The sequence below is a fragment of the Gopherus flavomarginatus genome, chromosome 2 (assembly GCF_025201925.1).
Source record: "Gopherus flavomarginatus isolate rGopFla2 chromosome 2, rGopFla2.mat.asm, whole genome shotgun sequence".
NCBI classification, from domain to species: Eukaryota; Metazoa; Chordata; order Testudines; family Testudinidae; genus Gopherus; species Gopherus flavomarginatus.
The window spans coordinates 60,952,683-60,971,056 of NC_066618.1; the positions used below are offsets into that span (position 1 = coordinate 60,952,683).

An 18,374-nucleotide genomic window follows, 5' to 3' on the forward strand; every position below is an offset into this window, starting at 1 on the left:
ACATTTTCTCAAACTCTTCATTTATGCCTTTCCACTCAGATTACCTTAGATGGACGAGATATTTGAACACTTAATATAAAGTGACTGAGAGAACACATTGGCCTTGTAAGCCAGGAGCCTATTTTGTTTGCTACAACAATAGCTGAGAACATTCGCTGCGGCAGAGAGGATATTACTGATTCTGAAATTGAGAAAGCAGCTAAAGAAGCCAATGCTTTTGATTTTATATCCAGACTGCCTGATGTGAGTTGATGTACTTTTGAGCACCTTGTAACTATGACAAATTCTTTGGTTTCTCTCTCGGTTCTTCTGAATTTTTGTGGCCCAAATTCTCTGCTGGTGCAAATAGATGCTGCTTCACTAGCTTTTCACTGCTGTTTTGTCATTTATTGCAATTGACAATTTGGCCCACAATGTTCTTAATTTACAATAGTAACTGTATATCATCTGGCAACATATTTTAATAGGGTAGATAAGGAATTTCTATGGACAATGAGAGATTTTTTTTCAATTTACCATATTGTTTTTATTCTGTTTCTTTCTGCTGGGTATTATCTATCTTTTCCCACTTCCAATATTCCTGTCCTTATTTGTTTTTGTTTTTTTCTTTTTAAACTGGGTTTTGCTTGGCAAACAAAATTGCTTTGTATCCTGAGTAGTCAGTGGTTATTATTGTTAGCCAATCAAATGGCTGGATTCCTTCAGCCAGTTCTAGTTTGTCTGTTTTTTTCACTTCAATTGCTGCTTTTTATAATAATTGAAAAATCTAATTTTAGAGTACCTTCTTTAAGCTAATAGAAAACCATCACACCACATACTAATTCCTGGCCAACTGAGACAGAGACAAAACTGTAAACTGATCATTAGGAATTTTAAACTGTCCTCTGCCTCAAGGGGGAAAAACACTGAATGTAATTGGCTAAGACAGTTCTTTTAGAAGTAATTATTCTTAAAGTGTTTATTGAAGCATCCATCATAAAACTTTTAAAAGAGGGAATTTCTGTTTGTGATAGTAACAATAAGATGGAGTTGGGAGTGTAAAAGGATTTCAACTGACCGCTTCTGCAATCTCGATACTCCTTTCTCAGAAATTTAACACCATGGTGGGGGAAAGGGGAGCTCAGCTGAGCGGAGGGCAGAAACAGCGAATTGCTATTGCCTGTGTCATGGCAAGGAATCCCAGGATTCTGCTGCTGGATGAAGCCACATCTGCTCTGAATCGATAGTGCAAGCAGTTCTTGATAAGGTAGGAATCCTATTGCTAGAGTTATCAATCAATATTACGAAGCACAACAACCATATGGCAAGCTTGACATTAAAGGCTATAGCATGCCATCCATTTTTAAGCACAGCTCTCCACGGGTTTCAAGGAGGGCACTGAAATCAATAGTGATGCATCTTCAAATTTTGGTGTCATGATATGACTCTGTAATATTTAATCAAAACTCCATTAAGCAATCTAAGGTGGCCACCCCTGAGGCCCCTCCCCCTCTTCCCCTGAGGCCCCGCCTCCATCACTCGCTCCTCTCCCCACGCCCCCCCATTGCTCACTGGATTGTCTCAAGGAGCTTGGCTGGATGTAGGAGGCAGCCCAACTGAGCAGAGGCTGGTGCGCGTTAATGACAGGCACTTCTCCCCACCCTGCAGTAACTGAGCTTTTTGTTCAGGTGCCATAGGGTTGCCTGGTCACCAAAAACTAGGCACCTAGAAACCCTAAATGGCACCTGGACACAGAAACCAAAAGCCAGACTGTCTGGATAAAACCCAGACAGGTGGCAACCCTAAAGCAATCACAGGCTCTATTTCTGTTAGCATCATTCCTGATTGCCAGGATATTTGCATGTAGACAGAAGTCGTCTGCTTTAATGCTGGCCTCCACCACATCCTGCCTCACATCACAGTTGCTTGCCTGGTGGTAAACCATGAATGTGGCATCAGGAATTTAACTCCTACATTATCAAAGCAAGGTGCCAGGATTGTATGGATTTCTACAGGGCAATAATAAAAATACACCGTGCTTATGCAGCACTGTATCTTCTCTAATCATTAAACAGATGTTTTAATAATCTTCATAACACTGCTGGGATTTAGCGATTGTTTTCTCCATTTTGCAAATGAGAAAAGTGAGGCACGGACAGGTTACATGGGCACAGAGTGAGTTGGCGACAGAATCTGGAGCTTCGTCTAAGTGAGGCCTACAGGACTAGGCTGCAGCATTGCTTTAAGTTTCTGACGTGTATTTGTATATAACCAGTGGTGTATCATAAAAATAAGCTCTATGAAAAAGCCGGCCTCCCACTAGTACTCAGTAATAGTAAACCCAGAATAACGTAAGTTCTATGCGTGGCTCAAGGACGCTATATGGCTCACAGCATTTATCTGCAATAAATGTTAAGTCTGTGGGCCTAAATTTTGCCTTCACTTAAACCCATCTGACCACACTGATATAAGTTAGGGTTGCCAGCCCTCCAGGATTGGCTTGGAGTCTCCCAGAATCGGCATCGATCTCCCAGTGATCACGGAAAGCAATCCAGGAGATTTTAATAGGATATTTTAAGAAAATGACATTGTCCTGTTGGGGAAAAGAATCTCTTGGAATCGCTTCAGTCAGAGTTGTCAACCCTAATATAAGCGGTAGTGCAATCGTAATTGAGGGTTGTATTTGGGTGCTGAGCCCTTATATTCTGCATAGATACTATCATTATTTATACTAAATTACACATACACACACATGACATGAAAAGAACATTAAGGTTCCAAAGTCAAGCCCTCAAAATTTAGGGAATGACAGAATTAAAGTTTCCTGGTCAACATTAATTTGGTCCTCTTGTGTGTCTGCATTAGGGGACAGTCTTCAGATACATGATCACATACTATTTTTTCCACAGGGCCCCTACTTCATTCAGTGCACAGGATAGTGCTATTCAACATTCAGTGCTAGTCAATAATTCTTTTTATCCTCAGCATTCAATTTATGCCCCCATGCCATTCAAAACCTGCTCTGAAAACAAAATTATTAACTTCCTCATGGACTTTTCTATACCTCTCATCACTCTAGTATCTGAGTGCTTCATAAACACCAATGTAATATACGCCATCATATGCCAGCAATGCCCCTCTGCTATGTACATCGGCCATACTGGACAGTCTCTACGGAAAAGGATAAATGGACACAAATCATATATTAGGAATGGCAATATACAAAAACCTGTAGGAGAACACTTCAACCTCCCTGGCCACACAATAGCAGATCTTAAGGTGGCCATACTGCAGCAAAAAAACTCCAGGACCAGACTTCAAAGAGAAACTGCTGAGCTTCAGTTCATCTGCAAATTTGACACTATTAGCTCAGGTTTAAACAAAGACTGTGAATGACTTGCCAACTACAAAACCAGTTTCTCCTTCCTTGATTTTCACACCTCAACTGCTAGAACAGGGCCTCATCCTCCCTAATTGAACTAACCTCATTATCTCTAGCTTGCTTCTTGCTTGCATATATATACCTGCCCCTGGAAATTTCCACTACATGCATCCGACGAAGTGGGTATTCACCCACAAAAGCTCATGCTCCAAAACGTCTGTTAGTCTATAAGATGCCACAGGATTCTTTGTTGCTTTTACAAACGCTAATGAATTTATCTTCACAATACCCCTGACAGGTAAGGTGGTCATATTACTCCCATATTACAGACGGGGAACTGAGACACAGAGATGTTAATGTTGAAAGTGCATACTACTTTTGGGTGCATGATCTGCGATGCCCAGGACTCAATATTTCGGAGAATTTTGCATTATACAGCGCTAGATATGTTAAAAGCACATCTCCCATTGACTTCAGTTGCAGGCATGAATGCTCAGCGCAGAGACAGGGCTAGAATCCAATTCTCTAGGGCAGTATTCAGCTGCTATAACTATAATGAGACCATCCTTTCTTTTCCTGCAATCCCCTGCTTCATTCACTACACACCTTACAACTTCTGCAACAAATAAGGCAGGTTTGCTGCAGACAAAAGCATTCTTTATTGCAGAACTTTGATTCCTTCCATAATCACTGTTCATTCTGCTCTCCCTACTCTTGTTTCCTGTTCTGGTGCCACAACCCAATGGCCCCCTCCCCTTAGGGAGGTCCCTGAGAAGGCAGATCAGCACTGTATATTGCTAACGCTGTTGCAAGCATCACAAAGCATTTTGGGGATGATTAAAAGTGTGTGAGTGGAGAGTGGAAGGGTTTTTTTAGGTCAGAAGAGCCGAAAAGGGGGAGAAGAAAAAGAAAAGAGCAGAGAACAGGTTAACTCAACACTGCAATTAACAAGCTCAATTCAAAGATAAAACACTGTCCTCCACCCAACAATACTGCTTGCAGCCGAGACTTAGCTGACAGCCGAGAAAGACGGGGGCCTAAAAGTTGCCCAAGTGGCTGTGAAAAACCAACTACACAGACCTGCACCTACAGGCAGGGCCAGCTCTAGGCACCAGCTTATCAAAGAAGTGCTTGGGGCAGCAACTGGAGCAGGGCGGCACTTTCAGGTATTCGGTGGCAATTCGGCTGAGGGTCCCTCACTCCCGCTCGGAGCAAAGGACCTCCTGCTGAATTGCCGCAGATCGCGATTGCGGCCTTTTTTTTTTTTTGGCTGCTTGGGGTGGCAAAAACCCTGGAGCCGGCTCTGCCTGCAGGACAGCAAAACCAGCAAAGAGAAAAACAAAGCCCAGGGCTGCAGAGGCTGAAAACACAGATGAGACAACAAGAGTGAGAGCCAGCCAGTCATTCTTGAAGCTGGAATGCTTTGGGAAAGGGAAAGAAACCATATCAAGGCTCTTTGAACTGATACAAAGAGCACAAGGAACAGAGGGCCCTGACTGAAACCACCCCCAAAGAAGCCTAGGGCCCTCCTGAGAGCTGGGGCAACTTGGAGATTACAGCGGATCCCCAGGACGACCTGGGCCCAGGGCAAGAACTCCCATCCACCCCTTCCCCTCTTCTTCTTACGTTACCCCCAGGCCTGGCCAGCTTTGGGTAGTGCTTGTGTGAGTATGAAGGTGGGTTAGGGCTTGGGGCTCTAATGCTTTCTCTCTTCCCCTGAGTGACGTAGGAGTGTTCCCAGCACTCTCTGCTATATTTTATTTTATTAATAAAGCTTTAAAATTTAAACACTTCATGTGTTACATCCTCTCCTCCTCCCCAAACGATCCTGCTGCATCAGTGGGATCAGCTGACGCTCCAGGTAGATTGTCACACTGGGGACCACAACTCCCCCTGACTATAGGGAGGAGAAATTGCAGGCAAAGTCCTGCTCAGCCCCCACAATCCTGGGCAGGAACATGCTTAGTCACTGTGTGGGGATGGTGCATGTGCACTCCTGTCACACAATGCAGCGAGCTCAGACTGTTTCTTTGGGTAATATAGCTCATGGGAATGGTGAAAGGCACATCCCTAATACCAGTAAGCCATGCTCATCTCCTCCAAATTTCAAGTCCCTGCTCTCAAGCATTTAGGTAATAAAGCTTCTCAATTAAACATTTATAATAATTTTTTATTAAGGCCAAAACAACATTATTTTTCTCTAACCTCATTCTGAGAAATCATTGTATCATTTCTGCTGAAATTTGGGGAGGGGGGAGAGAAGGTGAGGCAGATACCAGCATGAAAGTTTCAGCCCAAATAATTAAATCTTGGCAAAGTTATAAACATCTGACAACAGGTCTTACAATTGGAAGTGTCAGGCAACCTTAGCTATAGGCTGTGGGTACATGCACAGCCTATAAAATTAATCCACTTTTCCCTGTCATTGTTATAAATATGGATTTTGTAATCAGAAGTGTCCTTTGGTGGTTAAATCAGACAGCAGGCATGGAGATAATGATCAGCTATGAAGGATCAGCAGGGCTTGTATTTTCCACACCGTTAGGTAGGGATTTTCTGGGGGGTTTTTTTCACCATATTTTTAAGTAAATCTCTCTGATTTTTCCCCCATTAAGGCTAGGGCTGGACGTACCTCTCCGTTCCCCTCCCCCTCCCTTGTGACCTTTGGGCAGGGCTTTGGGGGTCGGGGAGGGAGGCTGAGCAGGGGTGGCACCCTCTGGGCAGAGCACAGGCGAGCCTCAGGGAAGAGGCTGAGCAACAGCGGGGCCTTTTGTTCGAGTGCGATGGGCCTTGGGGAGGAAGAAGCCAATCAGGGGAGGGGCCTTGGGGCGGAGTATTGGGTGGACCATTGGGGATGGGCCACAGTCCAGGTCCTGGGGCCCACAAAAGATTATCCAGCCCTGCAACTGCTGAACACCTCTTATTTTTTTTGATGGCTGCTTTAGCCACAGACCACCCACAGTATCGGCGCCTATGATCTCACTGATACTATTGCTGACACATGCAGGTTCTGCATTGAAACAGCTGGGCCATTTTTGCTTTGCAGTTTCTGCATGTTTTCTAGAGTAATGAAAGTTGATCAGTCAATCTTGTTTCTGAGTTGGAAGTGGTTGTTTTTCACCGGTAGCAGTGCTTCACATTTACCCAGTGTAATGAGTCAAAAACATAATTGAGCAAAAGAGGTGGATGACATCATCACAGAACTATATAGATAGTGCGAGGGGACATACAGAGCCAAATTCTCTGCTGATGTAAGTTGCAACTGCACCAGCTTATACTGGCAGAAAACGTGGCCTATACAAACTACGATATGAAAGTGATGATGTAACCAAAGTGGTGGTGTTTTTGTTTGTTTCCATACCAAGTACATGTTCCTTTCCCTTGCTGCAAACTGTCTTGTGACTGTGTATCACTATTCCTTGCTTGTCACTAGGGTCATGGTGGAAACACTCAAAATGAGATGTCAGAAAGCAATGAAGAGACAGAAGATGAAAACTATGAGGAAGAGGATCTAGATGATTTCAGGATGGAGAATCTGACTGATCTTGGCAGTTTTGAAGAGCCAGAAATCACTGAGATGGGAAGCATTCCTGAGAGATCCAGAAGGCATACAAGCAGAAAAACCTCTTCTAAGAAAAAGTCACCTGAAAAGAAGAAAACAAAGGAGAAAGAGGTTAGTGTTACAATTCAGTTTAATCCTAAAGTGTAGTGATAGCTTGTGAGAATAAGAACAAAGGTTATTCTATTTTCTTTTTTAAAAAAGTCTTAATCCATGTCACCTTTTTCTATAATCCTGTCATATGCAGCATTGACCTGGGTGAATACTTGAATTGGGAATCTTCAGGGAAAACATAGGTGTAAACAAATGAGTCTTGAGACAGACCGTAGCTCCTGTCCCACAGAGCTATCTGGGCTTGGCTCCCTACTCCGGGTGTTGCAACCTCAGAGGTTGCAGTACTGCTCAGGTTTGGCCTGCCCCCCGCCGATGAGGGGGCCAACTGGGCCAAATTTGTGAGAGTGGAGTTGTGACCATGTGCACCTGGTCACAAAGCCCAGAGTGGGAAGCTAAGCCCAGCCAGCCCTGTGATCCTTCAACACATTCAGATGACCCAATTTTGGGTCGCAACCCACCAGTGAAGAAACCCTGTTCTAGGAGCTCTTTTTATATTATAGTACAGTCTACTGGTAGAACATGATGCAAACAATAAGCAGCAGCTGGATTCATTCTTACAATGTATTGCCCAGAAGTCCAGAATACATTTATCTATTCATAACTGTTGCATTTGGGCCTTGTCAGAGGAAATAGATGGTAAGATACATGGCTTCAGAATTCATACTGTTTGCAGTAAAGTGAAGAAATCAGATGGGAAGACATGAAATTATTGATGTCACAAAGTTCAGTAGGCTTGTATGGTTGAAGCGTGGGCAGGCTTTTCCAGTATTTGAAACACAGCCAAAGATAACCAGGTGAGACCATCGCAACTGGCTCAAAACCTCATCTAATAATTTGTACCTGTTCCTATGTTTTCATTTCATTTTCCACAACTTCCTCAACAAATGTATGGACGTTTTGAATAGTTCAGTGAAGCTGAATTGAGCTGCCATGCGTTTTTGAAGGGAGATGAAGCCTAAACCACTGTTTCATATGCCTTTTCCATGCATCTGGTAATGATTCATGGTCTCTATTTTGTAAAAGACAAAACAGACTAACTGACGTAAGTTGACCCAATTCTATTACTGCCAACCCACTAGCATTTAGCAGAGGCTGAACTAGACTGATCTTTTTGTGCTCAGAACAGTGAGACTTTTAGGTCGTTCTAATGATTCATGTGTTAAAGTTGCAGTCCATGGTCACTGACCCTATTTGACATTTCATTGAATTGTATAGACTCCATTCCACCCACCCGCCAGTGAGCCTTTTGTTAAATTTATGCCTGCAGATTTGTTTTTTTGACTTACAATTTCAGTTTTAAGACCTTAAATGACAGAGTCGCAAATCTTCAATATGTTTGCTCATTCAGGGTGTACATTGCAGGCTGGGGTGAGTTATTTGTGAACAGTTGCTAGGACAATTTACTGATTTACCACCAACCTGAGGAAATTTTCATGTTCCACAACTTTCACTGAACAGCTGAATTTTATCCCTTATGTAGGGGGAAAATCTCCCTGCTGTGCCTTATTCCAGAATTCTGGCTCTGAACAAACCTGAGTGGCTACATATATTCTTTGGCGTGATTGCTGCTGCCTTCTCTGGTGGCATCTACCCTGCATTTTCTGTTATATAGGGAAAAATCATTGGGGTAAGTATCAAAACTGTATGGTAAACTAACTTGAACCAGGCACAAATGCAGAGCTTTAAATCCTGCCCGACCCTCCAGCTAGTCCTCTCTGGTGATGCCTTAGAGCCTCCTTCTACTCCCACTGTCACTGAACTCTACAGGAGTCTTTCCATTGACTTCAGCAGGAACTTGCTCAAGCTCTTAATCTCCTCTCCCCACTTGAGGCTTCTTGCCTATTATCCAGCCTTGTGTTTGTAAGTACCAGGGACATCCATGGGACTGTCTGAATAATTAACCCCTTCATTTGTGAATCATTGCTGGAAAGAAATGGAGTCTTCCTTTGGATTCCAGTATATGATTGTTGGAAGCTGCTGGGAGTTGGTGCAGCAGCCAGGGAGAATGGTTGGAGCAAGATGTTGAGGGAATCTTTTATCTTCAGGCAAGAGCAGAGGGATGTTGTAGTCAGTTGGAGGGGTGGTGGATGGTCTGACGGAGTGACAGCATTCAGTGGAAGGCAGATAAGAGCCGGTAAAGTGGCAGCCTGGAGGCAGGGATTAGTGAAACTGCAGCTCACAGGCAAATGAGGGAAAGGTCTGGTGAAGGGTTGGAGAAGGAGCAGCTGATGAGAGGCAAGTCAGCTGGGAGAGGTGGAGTGACCTCCTGGCCAGCAGCAGAAAGCTGAGAGGTGGCAAAGTTCAGGTGCTGCGGATGAGCTGAGAGAAGGTGAAGTTCAATAGTTTCTACAGTGTTTCCTGAGCTTTTGTAACTGGTGGTCACTTTGTGCTTTTCTTACTTAGGCTCTGTTTCTTGAAAAGTCTGAAAATAGGAGCAAAAACACCACATCACTTTCTCTAATGTTTCTTGTCCTGGCAGTGATCAGCTTAATAACACACATCATCCAGGTAAACTTCACTACATTGAAAAGTCAAAGCTGAGTATCTGGTCACATACATTATGGTCCAGATTTTCAGATCTCTTTGAGAGGTATGTTGGAGACATAATGCAACTTTGTATTCACTATGTTTCTTAGAAACTGTTCCAGAGCCAAGCCACTGAATGGCTCAAATGGCTGGTATGGAATACAGAGCCTTACCCTTCCCAATTGCTAGTTACAAAGCAGACCAGGACAGCAATGCCTGAAAGGTTCTGCTGATCGTTCTGTGTCCTAGGGAGAATGTGTCTGGGCACAGCCCAGTTCCACTACATTGGTGTGTATGTTACAAAAAATACCATGTTAGATAGCAGAGTGAGTAGTGAGGCTAAGGAATGAGTAAGCAGGGAAGGTGACTCCACTGCTGACCTCTGCAGCTGGATGCGGAAGCATGTGGGTGGGGAAGTACGATTAAACTTCAGTTTTCAGGAATGTGTGTGGCACCTTTCACCAGCTTTAACCTAACATCTGAAACCATCTCCCAAAACACTGTGTAGGTTCTGTAAACTATGCAGGTGAATGGTTGAAATATCATCACATTTACAGCAGGTTGTTCTAAATATGACTGTACAGCCCAGCACATACAATTCAACTGTTGTATTTCCCATTCTCCCTTTTCAGGGATTCATATTTGGAAAGTCTGGGGAACTTCTGACCAAGAGATTGTGAACTTTGTCATTCAAAGCATTGCTTCAGCAGGTACGGGCCTCGTTTCTGGGTCAGAGCAATAGACAGCAAATATGGCAGCACTCCTGCCATGTGAGCCAGGTGGCTTTTGTGGGCTGATGGTTATATAACACCATGAAAATTCCTAGTTCCCTGCGGCCTGTATAGAGTCTCCCTCCAACATGGCTTCGGGAGAAGCCATCCTTTTAGTGACATTTCAACAATGCATAAGCAGCAAGTCTCTGAGCACACACGTGAAACAAAATAAAGCAAAAGCATGTACAAATTAACTCAGTGCTGCTAGGAGAGCTGTCTAATTTTGATGTCATCTCTTTCAATATTGACCATACTGAAAAGTGTATAAAACATGCATGTATCTGAGTGCATTGGTATATTTGCAAAGATTAACAAAACAGAAGATAAAACGCTATCTGATTGTCATGATATAAATGTATAGATAAATAGGTTTAGGTCTGTTTGCATCCAATTCCATAGCAAACGGACCATATCATAACAGGTGCAGGTTCCCAAAGCATTATCTTTGCTCACTAGAGTGGTTTCTCTAGTCAAGATGACCAGCTGGATCAGGAATGATTTACAATAATACTATTGCAACATGACTGTCCTTGGATATTCCCTCCTGGTGGATCTCTGGGAAAGGACACACCTCCATTTGTTCCTTGCTGAAGATTCTCTGTGGATGAACACTTAGGCACTCTGCACACCAATTGGTAGCACTTGGTAAGACAGGGTTCTGCATATGCACAGGAGCATTCTAAGGGGATAGGAGAGGAAAGGGAAAATTACCAAAAAAACCAAATGTTCTGAGGGTAAGAATAGTTTATTTTAAGATTGTTTTCCATTTATCTGGCAAATGTTATTCATCACAAAAGAAGAGTGAGTATCTTAGTGCTTATTTTGGCTCTCTCTCTTCCCCCCCCCCCCCATGCTAGTCAGCTTTAAATGTCCATACATTGTACTAATGACCCTGACCAGTCTGAATTACAATAAGAAGATTGCATTTGTAAAAGCAAAAATAACTGAACCATCTATTCCCTTGCAGGAGATTGGGTGGTATGACGATCCTAAAAATGCCATAGAGGTTTTGTTAACCAGACTAGCTACAGATGCTTCACAAGTCAAAGGGTATGTTTGTTTTTGTTTTTACATTTTGCTTACAAATATGAATTGCAGTGTTGGCAAGATGAAGTTATTTTGGAAAAAGAGTTGGTAAATTTACTCTAGAGGCTCTCTGACACATTTAAATAGTCTTGGAAACAGTTTCACTAGTCCCATATTATGACGATTACCAAAGCTTCAGCAGTTCTTACACCTTCCATTTCCTTGCTGTAAGCGACTAAGTAAACAACTTAGTAACTTTAAAAGTAAGCCATGTCCAAGGGCCAGTGTAAGCACTTCTGCACCACTTAAACTGCCTGACGGAGCAAAGTCTTCAGTGTATCAAATGGCCCTAAAGTCCCACTTTGGTTGCTTGAGGAGCTGTAGTTGTGGGATAATTGCATTACAGTCAATGCCCTGACCTCATGTTGATGTGGGTATATTTCTTCTTCCCAGCTCTGTCCACTGCATTTCATACACAGGAAGCCTGTTTATGTGGGCTTTATGGGATGAAGTGAGTTGTCATGAATACAAAGTGTCAGTGATGGCAGAAGCACAGGGGACTGCGTGACTTCAGGTAGTGGTGTATGATAGGAGCCACTGAAAATCCTGCACGTAAGTGGCAAATTCTGCAGAATTGGCCAATCTCCCCTTTCCTCCCCACCACACAACTCCATCCAAAAAATTCTGAAGAAAGAAATCAGCCATACTATTTAAAATAAATTCACTCATGAGCAAAGAGTAGTGTTTCCTGATTTATTCAATAGTTTAAAATAAAATTTAATTTCTACTTCTCTTGTCTAAAAAAAAAATCCTTAGTTCCTGGATTCACTAGACTCACTAGATCATCTGGTTTCAGAGTAGCAGCCGTGTTAGTCTGTATCCACAAAAAGAACAGGAGTACTTGTGGCACCTTAGAGACTAACAGATTTATTTGAGCATAAGCTTTCATGGGCTACAGCCCACTTCATTGGATGCATAGACTGGAACATACAGGAAGAAGATATTTATACATACAGAGAACATGAAAAGGTGGAAGTAACCATACCAACTGTAAGTCTTTTTTTCTCCGCTGATGATAGTTCAGAGTTTCTCAAACTGGGAGTCAGGACCCCTCAGGGGGTCACGAGGGTATTACATGGGGAGTTGTGACTTGTAAGCCTCTACCCCAAACCCCTTTTTGCCTCCAGCATTTATAATGGTGTTAAATATATAAAAAGGTGTTCTTAATTTATAATGGGGATCGCACTCAGAGACTTGCTATGTGAAAGGGGTCACCAGGACAAAAGTTTCAGAACCACTGTGATAGCTCATCTCAGTTGATTGGCCTCTTACAGTTGGTATGGGTACTTCCACCTTTTCATGTTCTCTGTATATATAAATATCTTCTTACTGTATGTTCCAGTCTGTGCATCTGATGAAGTGGGCTTTAGCGCACGAAAGCTTATGCTCAGATAAATTTGTTAATCTCTAAGGTGCCACAAGTACACTAGATCCTCAGGTTCACTAGATTTCATACTCCCTCCCATCTCCTCTTTGCTGGCCAGCACAGAGTGGGAATCAATCAAAGATTTGACTGAACGTACAATTACTTGCATCTTTAAAAACTGCAACTTAATTCTTGAGGATAAGGTAAAACAGGTGCATGGGATCCAAACTATAAAAAAGCTTAATAGATCAAAATGAACATCAGAACATTGCATTCTCCAGAGCAGTGGTTCTCAACTGGCAGCGAGCAGGTTTCAGGGGGTCCGCCAAGCAGGGCCAACATTAGACTCGCTGAGGCCAAGGGCAGAAAGCCAAAGCCCCATCTCATGGAGCTGATGCCCAGGGCCCTGAGCCCCACCACATGGGAATGAAGCCAAATCCTGAACAATGTAGCTTCGTGGGGGGCCCTGTGACATGGGGCCTCAGGCAATTGCCCTGCTTGCTACCCCATAATGCTGGCCCTGGCTTTTATATGCAGAAAACCAATTGTTGTGGCACAGATGGGCCATGAAGTTTTTACAGCATATATGGGGGGCCTCAGAAACAAAAAGGGTGAGAATCCCTGTTCTGGAGAACAAAGAAATATCAGTGAGTGAGAAACAAGGTGGGTGAGGTAATATCTTATATTGGACCAACTTCTGTTGGTGAGAAAGAGAAGCTTTCGAGCTCACACAGAGCTCTTCTTTAGGTCTTCTTCACCAAGAGAAATTGGTCCAGTAAAAGATATTACCTCACCCACCTTCTCTCTCCTATAGCCTGGAACCAACACTGCTACTGCTAAGTAAGTGGGCAGCCGTATGTTGTGCTAACTGAAGTCTTAAAGTGATCTTTATGTGTAAACCCCAGAGTATATGGCAATAATTCATCTTGGCATTGCTTTGGTTTTATAATTTTATAATTTTATTGAACACAAAAGTCTCTGGCTAGCAAAGAAGGAACCATACTTCCCACCCAAGGTTTTTTGGTTTGTCCACAGTGCGATATTTGAAAGATGGATTGTTTCCACAAAACTTTCCATTTCATCTGCAGGCATGAGTAGAGCTGGCCAACATGTTTTCAGTGAATGATATTTTTGCTGAAATATGGATTTTAGGGACCCTAAATCTGGTAAAATTTGACTAATAGTCAAAAGAAATAGGGAGGAAGATTTATTTTAAGTCTAAATGTTTCATTTTGACCATTTAAAATATGCCATTTCTACTTTTGTTTTGAAATGGCATTTCATTTTCAAATTTGACCAAATAAAAAAAGAGTAGAAAAATACTGCAAAATGGCCAATCAATACAAAAAATTGTGTGGGGAGGAGTGGGGGGAGTTTTTAGTCAACCAGAATGTTGTGGTCACTTTGAAATTATTTTTTTTATTTGACTCCCACAGCCCCCCCAAAAATGATTTCAGATCTAATCGAATCAATTTTCCCCCTCGAATTTCCAGTTTGGCCCCCAGCTGCAAAATCCACTATTTGCTCAGCTGAGCCATGAGTAATGTCACAGTTTACACGGATCCCATGTGCCAATCATCACTTTTACATTTCTTGATGACGTGGATGTGCAGAAGAGCTCTTTGGTGTGAAAGCTCATTTCCTGCTGCTAACACTGCTGAAAACAAAGTGCCTAATTAAAGGAACCTGCAGCTTCCATTATCTTCCACTGATATACAGCACCTATGAAAATCAAGCCCTAGATGCCTTAAGCTGGGCACCCAATAACTGAAATGTCCAAAATTAGAGGCTGTTGGCTCTTCATGATTTCTGTGCCTTTTTGTGGCACAGGAGGAACCTGATATTTTTTTTTTGAATTGAGCCCATGTGGCTACATTTTCATCAGGCTTCCTGAACCTCACCCACAGCTAGGGTATTTGCATATGTAGTTGTCCATATGGAGTTTTGCATATATAATTGTCCATTTTAAATGCACAACATTTTTATGATTGTTCTCCCTCTGAATATTTGATCCTGAGTGAACAATGATTTCATACATTTGATCTCTATTTTGTGTGTCAAGAATTAACTCTAACTTTGGACTCTTTTGCTTTTAATAGGCTACTGGAAGCCAATTTGTCCTGTTCACTAAGACTGTCGCTACCCTTCTGACAGCCATCATTATTGCTTTTGTATATGACTGGCGGTTAACCTTGCTTATCCTGGCCTGCATTCCTTTCATTATTGCTGCAAGTGCTGTTCTACTGAGCTCTGTGGCTGGTCATGCGTCAAAAGATCAAAAAGCTTTGGAAGAGGCCGGCAGAGTAAGATCTCCAATATAAACTAAATGGGTATAATGTTATATCGTTTTAAGGACAACATTGTCAGTGATGATTGTCTACAGAAATTACTCTGAAAATATATTAAATAAAGCAGTGATAAAGAGAGACATTCTATTATAGTGGGATGCTAGCTCCATTCTAGTTAAGGTTGAAGATGACTTTTTTTTTGCTTTAAAATCCACACAGTTACTCATATTGCCTTGAAATTCAATGTCAAAAAAATTATGTTAACACAAAGCTAAGGTTGCTTGGTGGCAGGTCGTCCTCTTGGTGAACCTTGAGTTGAGCAAAACTCAGAGTTCTGAACATCAGGAATTCCCCAGTGCTTTCAGTAATTCCCCTGTGCTCCCTGTTAACACACATACCTTTACTCTGCCAACCCCACAGTTGCTGAAATGTTCAAGCTCTTCACTTTCTTCTCCAGTCCATTCAATGTCACCACAGGATTCCATCTAACAATATGAAAGGACAAAAATGGGTAGGGGAAGATTGACCATGCTAGCTTCCCTCTAGGGTCTTTCAGCTCTTCCTCACTGTGCACGTACTCTAAGGGTATGGCTACACTTGCACTTCAAAGCGCTGTGGCGGCAGTGCTGCGGCGGCAGCGCTTTGAAGTTTCGAGTGTGATCGCAGCGCCAGCGCTAGGAGAGAGCTCTCCCAGCGCTGCATGTACTCCACATCCTCTACGGGTGTAGCTTGCAGTGCTGGGAGCCGTGCTCCCAGCGCTGCAGCACTGATTACACTGAGGCTTTACAGCGCTGTATCTTGCAGCGCTCAGGGGGGTGTTTTTTCACACCCCTGAGTGCGAAAGTTGCAGCGCTGTAAAGCGCCAGTGTAGCCATGGCCTCAGTGGCCCTTGTCACTATAAAAATTCAGAAGGTTCCAGATTGTGGTGTACACTTACCGACTCCCCAGAAAGAATATCAGACTACAATGTGAGAACCACTTTACAGCCTTTTATAGCTCCCATTCCCTGATGGTACGTCTCGGCTGGGAGGTGATTCCCAGGTCTCATAGACGTACCCATGCTAGCTCTGCTTGAGCTAGTGCACTAAGAAAAGCAGTGTAGCCAGGATGGTGGCTTGGGAGAACCTTACATGTAGTATGTTCCCAGGGGGTCTCGGTGGGTTTGTACTCATGCGGCTAGCTCAAGCCACTGCTCATGCCACCCTAGCTATGCCCAGTGGGTACATCTATGCAAGCTGGGACTCGCACCTCCCAGCTTAAGGGTAGGGCTATTGTTACATACAGGATACCATCTCAACCTACACTTTCCCTTAGCCATCCTGAAAGCATTAGAATACTTTCAAACTCCATCTCACAGCTGGCAATATCCTTTGTAATTAAAGCCCCATGCCCTGTTACTGACATAACCTACACAATTCCACATAGAACTGAGACATACTTCATTCTGCACACATGCACCTCCTGCCTTTCCACACACACACACATAGATCTCCTCATATCTCAGTCACAGCTCTGTCACACATCTCCAAGTCATCCACAGATCTCGCTAACACACCTAACGACTTCCTCTGCTCTTCAGTACAGCTTCATCTGCCACTGAGCACACACACTTTGCCTGGAGTGTGCATAGATAATAAATGCTTAGATTGCTCATATAGCAGCTCACTACTGAAAATACTCCATGCCCTGCTAATGATAAAAGGTACGTAATTCTGCACTGTACTGATGCACACAGGATCCTGGAGGTACATAGATTCATAGATTCATAGACTCTAGGACTGGAAGAGACCTCAAGAGGTCATCGAGTCCAGTCTCCTGCCCTCATGGCAGGACCAAATACTGTCTAGACCATCCCTGATAGACGTTTGCCTAACCTACTCTTAAATATCTCCAGAGATGGAGATTCCACAACCTCTGTTGGCAATTTATTCCAGTGTTTAACCACCCTGACAGTTAGGAACTTTTTCCTAATGTCCAACCTATATCTCCTTTCCTGCAGTTTAAGCCCATTGCTTCTTGTTCTATCATTAGAGGCTAAGGTGAACAAGTTTTCTCCCTCCTCCTGATGATACCCTTTTAGATACCTGAAAACTGCTATCATGTCCCCTCTTAGTCTTCTCTTTTCCAAACTAAACAAACCCAATTCTTTCAGCCTTCCTTCATAGGTCATGTTCTCAAGACCTTTAATTATTCTTGTTGCTCTTCACTGGACCCTCTCCAATTTCTCCACATTTTTCTTGAAATGCGGTGCCCAGAACTGGACACAATACTTCAGTTGGAGCCTAACCAGCACAGAGTAAAAGGGAAGAATGACTTCTCGTGTCTTGCTCACAACACACACGTTAATGCATCCCAGAATCACATTTGCTTTTTTTGCAACAGCATCACACTGTTGACTCATATTTAGCTTGTGGTCCACTATAACCTCTAGATCCCTTTCTGCCGTACTCCTTCCTAGACAGTGTCTTCCCATTCTATATGTGTGAAACTGATTGTTCCTTCCTAAGTGGAGCACTTTACATTTGTTTTTATTAAACTTCATCCGGTTCACCTCAGACCATTTCTCCAATTTGTCCAGATCATTTTGAATTATAACCCTGTCCTCCAAAGCTGTTACAGTCCCTCTCAGTTTGGTATCATCTGCAAACTTAATAAGTGTACTTTCTATTCCAACATCTAAGTCGTTGATGAAGATATTGAATAGAGCCGGTCTCAAAACAGACCCCTGCGGAACCCCACTCGTTATACCTTTCCAGCAGGATTGGGAACCACCAATAACTACTCTCTGAGGCCACGTCCAGACTAGGAATTAAAATCGATTTTAGATACGCAACTTCAGCTACGAGAATAACGTAGCTGAAGTCGAATTTCTAAAATCGAGGTACTCACCAGTCTGGACGGGGCGGCATCGATGTCCGCGGCTCTCCGCGTCGATTCCGGAACTCCGTTCGGATTGATGGAGTTCCGGAATCGATGTAAGCGCGCTCGGGGATCGATACACCGCGTCCAGACTAGACGCGATATATCGATCCCCGAGCAATCGATTTTAACCCGCCGATGCCGCGGGTTAGTCTGGACGAGGGCTAAGTGTGGTTATCCAGCTAGTTATGCACCCACCTTATAGTAGCCCCATCTAAATTGTATTTGCCTAGTTTATCGATAAGAATATCATGCGAGACCATATCAAATGCCTTATTAAAGTCTAGGTATACCACATCCACTGCTTCTCCCTTATCCACAAGACTCGTTATCCTATCAAAGAAAGCTATCAGATTGGTTTGACATGATTTGTTCTTTACAA

General features: G+C 43.1%; 1 pseudogene; it reads left to right on the forward strand.

The window, feature by feature from the left end:
* The window catches only part of LOC127043656 (phosphatidylcholine translocator ABCB4-like), a 48,996-nt pseudogene that overhangs the window by 18,985 nt on the left and 11,637 nt on the right, over positions 1–18,374 (forward strand).